We start from the raw sequence: 8,426 nt of genomic DNA, 5'->3' as shown, positions 1-8,426 counted from the left end.
AACATGTAGTAGGATCAAAACCCCGAGCCATTGTCCTTGGCTTCTCATCAGCCCTCATTGTTCGCCATGCTCAGAGAGTCCAATTTTATCCCATGCTTTTTCAGTCACAGTCCTGCTGGCCTTGATGACACCAGATATATATTTTTAAGTAATATTTTCAAGGGAGCCAAGAATACAATAAATTACATTAAAAAACTAGATATCCATACACAAAATAATAAAAAATTGGACTGCTATCTCATATAAGATCAACTAAAAAATGGACTTTAAAATGTAATTCCTGAAATTATAAAATTTCTGAAAGAAGGAAAAAGTTCTTTAGCATTGATTTTGCCAAAGACTCTTGTATAAGATAACAAAAGAACAAAGGAAAGAAGGTAAACAATTAGAACCAACACAACAAATAAACCAATGAATTAAATGAAAAAGATGGAAAAATACACATAAGCTACACCACTGATATCCAAACTACATTAGGAAACCACACAAACAATAGCACAAACTAAATTTGATTAAAATCAAGTTCTGTAGTTTAGATGTAGAAAGTCTCCCACAGGTCCATGTGGGGTAGTCTTAGATATCAGTATTGTTGGGAAGTGATAGAGCCTTCAAGGGGTGGGTACCAGATGAAAGCTAGAAGAAACCAGTAGATAGATTTTCCAACTAAGGGCATTGAACATCTGGTGGTTCCGAACATTTAATCTGGCGTTTCCACCCTCAGGTTCTGTGAAGTGAGCAGCTCCCTCTGAAATATACTTCCTACTAGGACATGCTTGCTACTTCAACAAAAGCAAAAAAACTCCACCATGCTGTGGAGTCAAATATTTAAATCTCTGAGCCCAAATCAAACTTTCCTTTTACACTGATTATCTCAAGTATGTGTTAGGAAGATGGAAAGTGTGAGTAAAACAATAGGAAAAGGACCTCCGCTGATTTATCCCCCAGAGAAAATATTTAAAATATTAAGATGGGTACATGGAAAAGATACTTCAAGTCACTAATCACCTGGGAAATGAAACTCAAAACCTCAAATAAATGGCACCTTACAATTGTTAGACTATCATGAAGACAAAAAATGTTGGCCAATATGTAGAACAATTAGAACCATTGTACACAGCTAGTGTGGATATAGATTGCTACAACCATTAATAAAACAGAGTAGAAAATTATTAAAACATTAAAAGTAGAACCACTATGTGTTTGAGTAACCCTTCTTAAAGATCTACAGCAAAAATGAAGTAATGAATTTGAATCTTAAAGAAGAATCTGCCATCTTATGTTCATTGCAGAAATACTTGCAATTATTAAGACATCAAAATGACTTGTCTACCATGACAGATTACTGGATAAATAATACATGATGTATAGACATAGACCCATTGGGCAAAAAAATATTTTGCCAGTCACATCAGCATGGATGAATCTACATGATACTGCCAAGTGAAGTAAGTCAAACATAGAAAGATAAATATTAATTAAATATATGCTATTAGATGTGGAACCATAAAAGGTTGAAATCACAGAAACTATATAAATATTTCCTTTTTAAAAGGGTTGCTATGGAGTGGGGTTAAGGAAAATGAGAATATAATGGGATATAAGAATCCAGGTGTTTGATAAAGTCTGTGTCTAATGTACAGCATAGTGACTATAATTAATGAAGGGTATATAGCACATGTGAAACTCACTACACAAATAGATCTTAAGTGTTATCACCATACAAAACAATAGTAAATATATGGCAATGCTAATTTTCTTTATTTTGGTAATCATTTTACAATTTTTATCAGATCATCACATTGCACACATTAAATGTGGTCAATTTTATTTCTCAATTTTACTTCAGCAAGTGTTGTAGAAAAGAAGAGTGAAGAGAGTAATTGGTAAGCAAGAAGTCTAAGAATATCTAAATAATCATAGACAGTATAAATAAAAACTACTAAATATAAAGTTTAAAACTAAGCAAATGTCAGGTAATCATAGTATATAAGGTTAGAGAAAGTAAAAGTTCAAACACTATAAGAACTTTATCAGTTTGGGCAGGACTATAGATACATAAATTGTGTTTAGAATTGCATGAATATTCATAATCAATTCAAGTACTCAATTTTCAAAAGCATAAAAATTGCCAAATAGAATTTAAAACTTAATCCAAAAGAAAGAAAATAAAAGAATAAACAAATAAAATGAGATAGATGAAACATTTTTACATATTATGGTAAAGTTTTATGCAAATTGATCAATAATTACTATACATGTAAAAAGCATTCATTATACACATATTTCAATGAAACAAAGTATAGGGATGTAGGGTAATTGTGACATGAATTCCTCAGATATTCACTCTCTGTCATTGAAAAGTGTCTCTCCAGGTTGGTGCTTGCCAACTCATTTACTTATAGGGGTAATGAGCTCTAGAAGTTTGCTCCCACATCACTTATCTCAAATGATCAGCTGAGACTCACGTTGCTACAACAAAGATATATATTCTGGCAGTTGCTAAGAGCTGTATGATTGTATTGGCCAATTGTCTTAAAGCTCTCTGCACATCGACCCGATTAACTCTCTCTTTTCCTTTTCCCCACAGTTGTAGTAATCTTCCTGTAGAATTAGGTCTGCTCCCACTCTTCCTTGTTTTGAAACTTGGAAAAACAGTCCAGACGGTGAGAAACATCAATACACATACTAACTACAGAACCTCATCAGTTACAAGAACAAGTAATGCCCCAGTGACAGAAAATTTCAGTGGGTAAATTTGTTTGTAATAAAGTAAGTAAAATGCAATGAATCACGTGTGGAAGAACAAAATTTCATCTATGAAAGCACGTCCATCCACTTTAGTGCTAAGAAATCATCAAGGATGTTTATAAAGATTGTTTTTGTTTCTGTGTGATTTATATAATAAAAAAACTTGTGGAAATTGTTATAGATCAATACATTATTATACATTTTAATGTTAAATTTATTTTGAACTTGTCCAATTTATACACAATTATAATTATTTTATTTTATGTAAAAAATTATATAAATATTTTAGTAAAATATCAATCCATAGTTTCCTATATTCTATTCTGTTTTTGATTTAAGGCCCATTAGTTTCTATCAGGTGTGCCTATTGGATTCTAGGCCATATGCAGCTTGGGCTAGCTATGAATATGACCCAACACAAACAAAAATTTTACTTAATTATGAGATTTTTGGGGTTTTTTTGTTTCTTTGTTTGTTTTCTTTCTGTGAGTTTATTGAACCGTTCTCAAGCGTAAACTTCATAAACAATAGTCTTGTCACAATGCCATGCAAAAAGTATGTGATTTTCTTGCTATCTGTACTCATATGGCTTCAGTTCCATGGTATTGTGTGGCTTCCGGTGTGTTGTCTTCTAAGCTCAGACAATCAGAATGACACCATCAGGTGCTACATGTGCTTGTGGTGATTTGGTGTATAAAACATGGTGATTATTGATTATGTTTTAAACTATTGGTATAAAGAACTGACACCTAATGGTTTTGGGGAAAAATGTAATGATTCATACTTGATTATTAAAAGTACTTCTGTCCCTTAGCTGTCCCTCACAGATTGTCCACTGAGCTTTACAACTGGCCTATTTGTGCTGCATCTGCAATGGAAATGTTGACAAACATAAACTTTATACTCTATCTTCCTGTCAGTCCATTCTCATAACAAAGGTAGATACAGCCCCTCAAGCATGATTATTCTTAATTCCAACATGGCTTCCACAACACTTTAAAAGAAAACAATACCAGCCGGGCGATGGTGGCGCACGCCTTTAATCCCAGCACTCGGGAGGCAGAGGCAGGCGGATCTCTGTGAGTTCGAGACCAGCCTGGTCTACAGAGCTAGTTCCAGGACAGGCTCCAAAGCCACAGAGAAACCCTGTCTCGAAAAAACCAAAAAAAAAAAAAAAAAAAAAGAAAACAATACCAAAAAATTGCAGATAAAGGAAGATTGCTTAACAAAAAACTGTAGATGTCTACTTTTTTGCAAAGTCAAATAGCAAGACCATCCTTTAAATTTGTAGGGAATCTGTGAAATTTTCAAAGACTGTAATTTGAAAGGGCATTTTATGCAAAACAATGCTGCCAAATTTGGTCTATACTCAACACTGTATCCTACTGACAAATGAAAGAACTGAAAAATTATTTTATCTTCCCTACAATTTCATTTTAAAATTTTAAAATTCAGATAAATTCTGTAAAAGCTAATTATTTAATAGCATATTTAAGAGCAAATAAAACAAAACACTTAAGGATACTGTCTTTATTAAGAAATTCAGTGACAATATAGAAGCTACAATATGCCCTGAGAAGAAGGGGAGATATTTTGGAAATATATCTATAGTCTTAGTGTTTCTCGCTAAGCTTTAAAACTGCTGGAAAATCTATGGAAAGAAGTTGGGAGGGGAGAGCGGAACCACTAACTCTGAGTTTTATACTTTAGTCATGGAATACAGAACTGATGCTGCAAATTGGGCTCCATCTGGCATTTTTATTAGAGGTATTGATGATAAATAGAATGTCACTGAAGAAATGGAATCTTTACATGACTAAAAGATACAACCAATATAGCTATATGAAAAATATAGCTATATGAAGCAATAGATGATATATTAAAGCCATATTCTTTGTCCAATGTCTGATATAGTTACCAACATTGCTCTGTTAATCTGTAAAAAAGAGGTTTTGTAAAATTAATAAAAGATAAAGCTATTAATGTTCCTAGATTCATGTTTAAAGAAATATTCCCAAATACATCAAGAAAACTCACATGAAAACAAATTTAAAAATGATAACATCATGTCAATCATTATCAACATGAATTTCATAAGGAATAAGAGATTAAATCATTACTGGTTCCAGAATTCCTTAGGATTATTGATGCTGTCTAACATAACATCATTTACTTTTCAGAAGCAAGATGGCTACTCCAAGGCCAAATGTTGAAAATATTTTATAGTTTGTGACAAGTTATCAAGTTGTTTATGGCATCAAAATAAAATTTTGTTTTGAAGATGAAATGTCACTTATAAATGGTTACATTTCTAGTGGAGTTAACAGGTCATTTAAATGAGTTGGTTATGCATCTCTAAGGGAAAATCCATTCTATCAATGCAATGCTTTAAATCATAACAAAATTCTGAATGAAAATAAAATTATGGCAAGCTCAAATTAAGGCAAGAAATTTTATCTATTTTGACAAACAAACAAAACAATAACAAAAAGCACATATAGCCTGGCTTTGCAATTTGATATAGGAATTTCAAAACAGATTTTAATATCTGTGTATATTTGTGGCTCTATTTTCTGTCTCCATAAATATGTTATCTGCTCATTTTCAAATAGGATATATAGAGCCACAATCTGACATTCAAACTAAAGAAAAATTGTTCATGCTATTTTTCCAGACTTTAACAGATCTTAACTTGCTTAAAATGAATATATTCTCATGCTCAGGCCTTTTCATGGCATTACTTTTTGGCAGCACCTACATTTGTGAGCAACTATTTTAAAGAATGAAGGACACTGAATAAAATTAGAACAAAAATATCTGATGAGCACCTTGATAACTCGTTGAGGACTGAAACTACATCCATTGAATCAGATAATGATGCATTTGTTCCTCACCCCACTAGTTATCATGTTGCCCTCTTTTATTTTACTTTATAGCAAGAAATACAAAAAAAATCAGTGAGATTTTATGACTTCGATATGCTCACTTTGTTCATTAGCAGTAGCAAACTGGAAACCAACTTGGTGATTTTAGAAGACTCTTAACAAGATGCTACATAACTGAGATTATTTGAAAACAGTTTTACTTACACAGGACATTTTTCTAATGCCTATTATCTCTCTTTTTTGTTTGTATATTTAATGTGCACCCCAAGATAGTCCTTTTCCATCCAATATGCCATACAGAAGCCAAAAGGTTGAGTAATCCTGGTTCATCCAAAGAAATACTGAAAATCCTAAATGTTTTCGGATCAAAAGTAAATTGAATTGATATTGTGAGACTTTGCATTTTGTGTTTAAAGAAATAAATGGCTTGTTTTGATAAGTTTGTTGCTCATTTTCCAAATGACAACATAAGAAACATCTTTTTGGCATTTCATTATCCCCCATATAATGCATTATGTGTGAAATCCTCATTCCAAATAAAATGGAAAACCAGTTATAATTAATAATCTTTTTCCTCCTATACTAACAATTTGTTTTTTTTTTTAAAAAAAAGAACTCTTGGTTTGCTGAACAAAAATTGTGATTAGATGAGAGCAAATATCTAGTGAAAAGCATCTTAAGATACATTCCTTATGTTTTCATTCTTTTGTTGACATGTTTTTCACATCAAAACAAAAATTGTTTTTGATGTTGTCTGCCTTAAAGCATCAATTATTTATTTATTTATTAAAGATTTCTGTCTCTTCCCCGCCACCGCCTCCCATTTCCCTCTCCCTCCCCTAATCAAGTCCCCCTCCCTCATCAGCTTGAAGAGCAATCAAGGTTCCCTGCCCTGTGGTAAGTCCTAGGTCCTCCCCCCTCCGTCTATATTTAGGAAGGTGAACATCCAAACTGGCTAGGCTCCCGCAAAGCCAGCACATTAAGTAGGATCAAAACCCTGTGCCATTGTCCTTAGCTTCTCATCAGTCCTCATTGTTTGCCATGTTCAGAGAGACCAGATATATCCCATGCTTTTTCCTTCACAGTCCAGCTGGCCTTGGTGAGCTCCCAATAGATCAGCTCCACTGTCTCAATGGGTGGGTGCACCTCTCGTGGTCCCGACTTCGTTGCTCATGTTCTCCCTCCTTCTGCTCCTCATTGGGACCTTGAGAGCTCAGTCCAGTGCTCCAGTGTGGGTCTATGTCTCTAACGCCATCCATCCCCAGATGAAGGTTCTATGATGATATGCAAGATATTCGTCAGTGTTGCTATAGGGTAGGGTCATTTCAGGTTCTTTATCCTCAGCTGTCCAGGGAACTAACTGGGGACCTCTCGGCTTGGGCTCCTGGGAGCCACTCTAGGTTCAAGGCTCTTGCCAACCCTAAGGTGGCTCCCTTATCTAAGAATTGTGCTTCCGTGCTCCCTTATCCAACCTTCCTTTATCCCAATCCTCCTTTTTCCCCAAGTTCCCCCCATCCTCCCCTTCTCCCTTATCTCTTCCCATCTCCCCTTACCCCCCTCCCACCCCACCCCTAAGATCCCAATTTTCTCCCAGGCAATTTTGTCTATTTCCCATAGCCAAGAGGATAACTATGCGTTTTTCCTTTGGTTCACCTTCTTACTTAGCTTCTTTAGGATCACCATTGTAGACTCTGTGACCCTTATTTATGGCTAGAAACCAATTATGCAAATGGATGGAAATAGAAATAGAAATAGAAATAAAGCATCAATTATTTATTAAAAGCACAAATTTCTGCAACTATATGAATAATACAAATAATTTAGAGAGTAAAATGGTCATAATAATGGCAATTTGTGATTTTTAGAAAGAAATGATGGCCAATGCAGCAGCAAAGACATGAATGAGCCCATCTCCTTATTACTTATCACTAGACCTACTCTTTCCATGTATGCTACAGAACACTTTACCTCATCTTTATTAGGGGAAATTTTGAATGTATTTTATTTATCACATGTTGAAATAAGTGCCTATTTTTAATGCCCTTTACAAAAATAAATACTCACCTGGAACAAAATGCCAAACATGAGGATTCAACATTCTTATCCAAAACATCTGTCTTAAATGTTAACGAACATCCGTAAGTTGATTATTCTTTCAGTGAGGCTTAATTTAGAGAAAGTTGTACTAAAAAATGCACACTTGTTAGTAGGAAAGAAATAAGACACAGGAAAGCCAAATCAGAATAAAAGGACAAACTATACTACAAGGGCTTGCAAAGAAGCTCATCAAAGCATGGTCATGGTATCACAAGACTGATTTCAACAAACAGAAGTGGCACCTCATTCAAGTGGTCCAATTGTAAGAAAGTAGCTCATTTCACTGATGCTATTGAAAACTCCAGTATGAAAAGTGGACCTCATCTGATGAAAAACACTCAAGTTTGTGTTCTGACCTCTACATTCATGCATACAAATATGGACATATACCCCACTCCCACATACATATACATCTCCACATACAAAAACATTTTTTTCCATTCACAATGTTTAGTTCATAAGTATTTGACAAATTTGGAGAAAGTACTATATTATCTCTCCTGTCTTGGTGAGTCTAAATTTTTATACTCAAACAAATTTCTTTTTTAAAAAAATTTATTTATTTATTAAAGATTTCTGTCTCTTCCCCGCCACCGCCTCCCATTTCCCTCTCCCTCCCCTAATCAAGTCCCCCTCCCTCATCAGCTTGAAGAGCAATCAAGGTTCCCTGCCCTGTGGGAAGTCCAAGGACCGCCC

This window comes from Microtus ochrogaster, chromosome X (assembly GCF_000317375.1).
Source record: "Microtus ochrogaster isolate Prairie Vole_2 chromosome X, MicOch1.0, whole genome shotgun sequence".
Taxonomy (NCBI): domain Eukaryota; kingdom Metazoa; phylum Chordata; class Mammalia; order Rodentia; family Cricetidae; genus Microtus; species Microtus ochrogaster.
Note: the sequence above shows the minus strand (reverse complement) of the source record.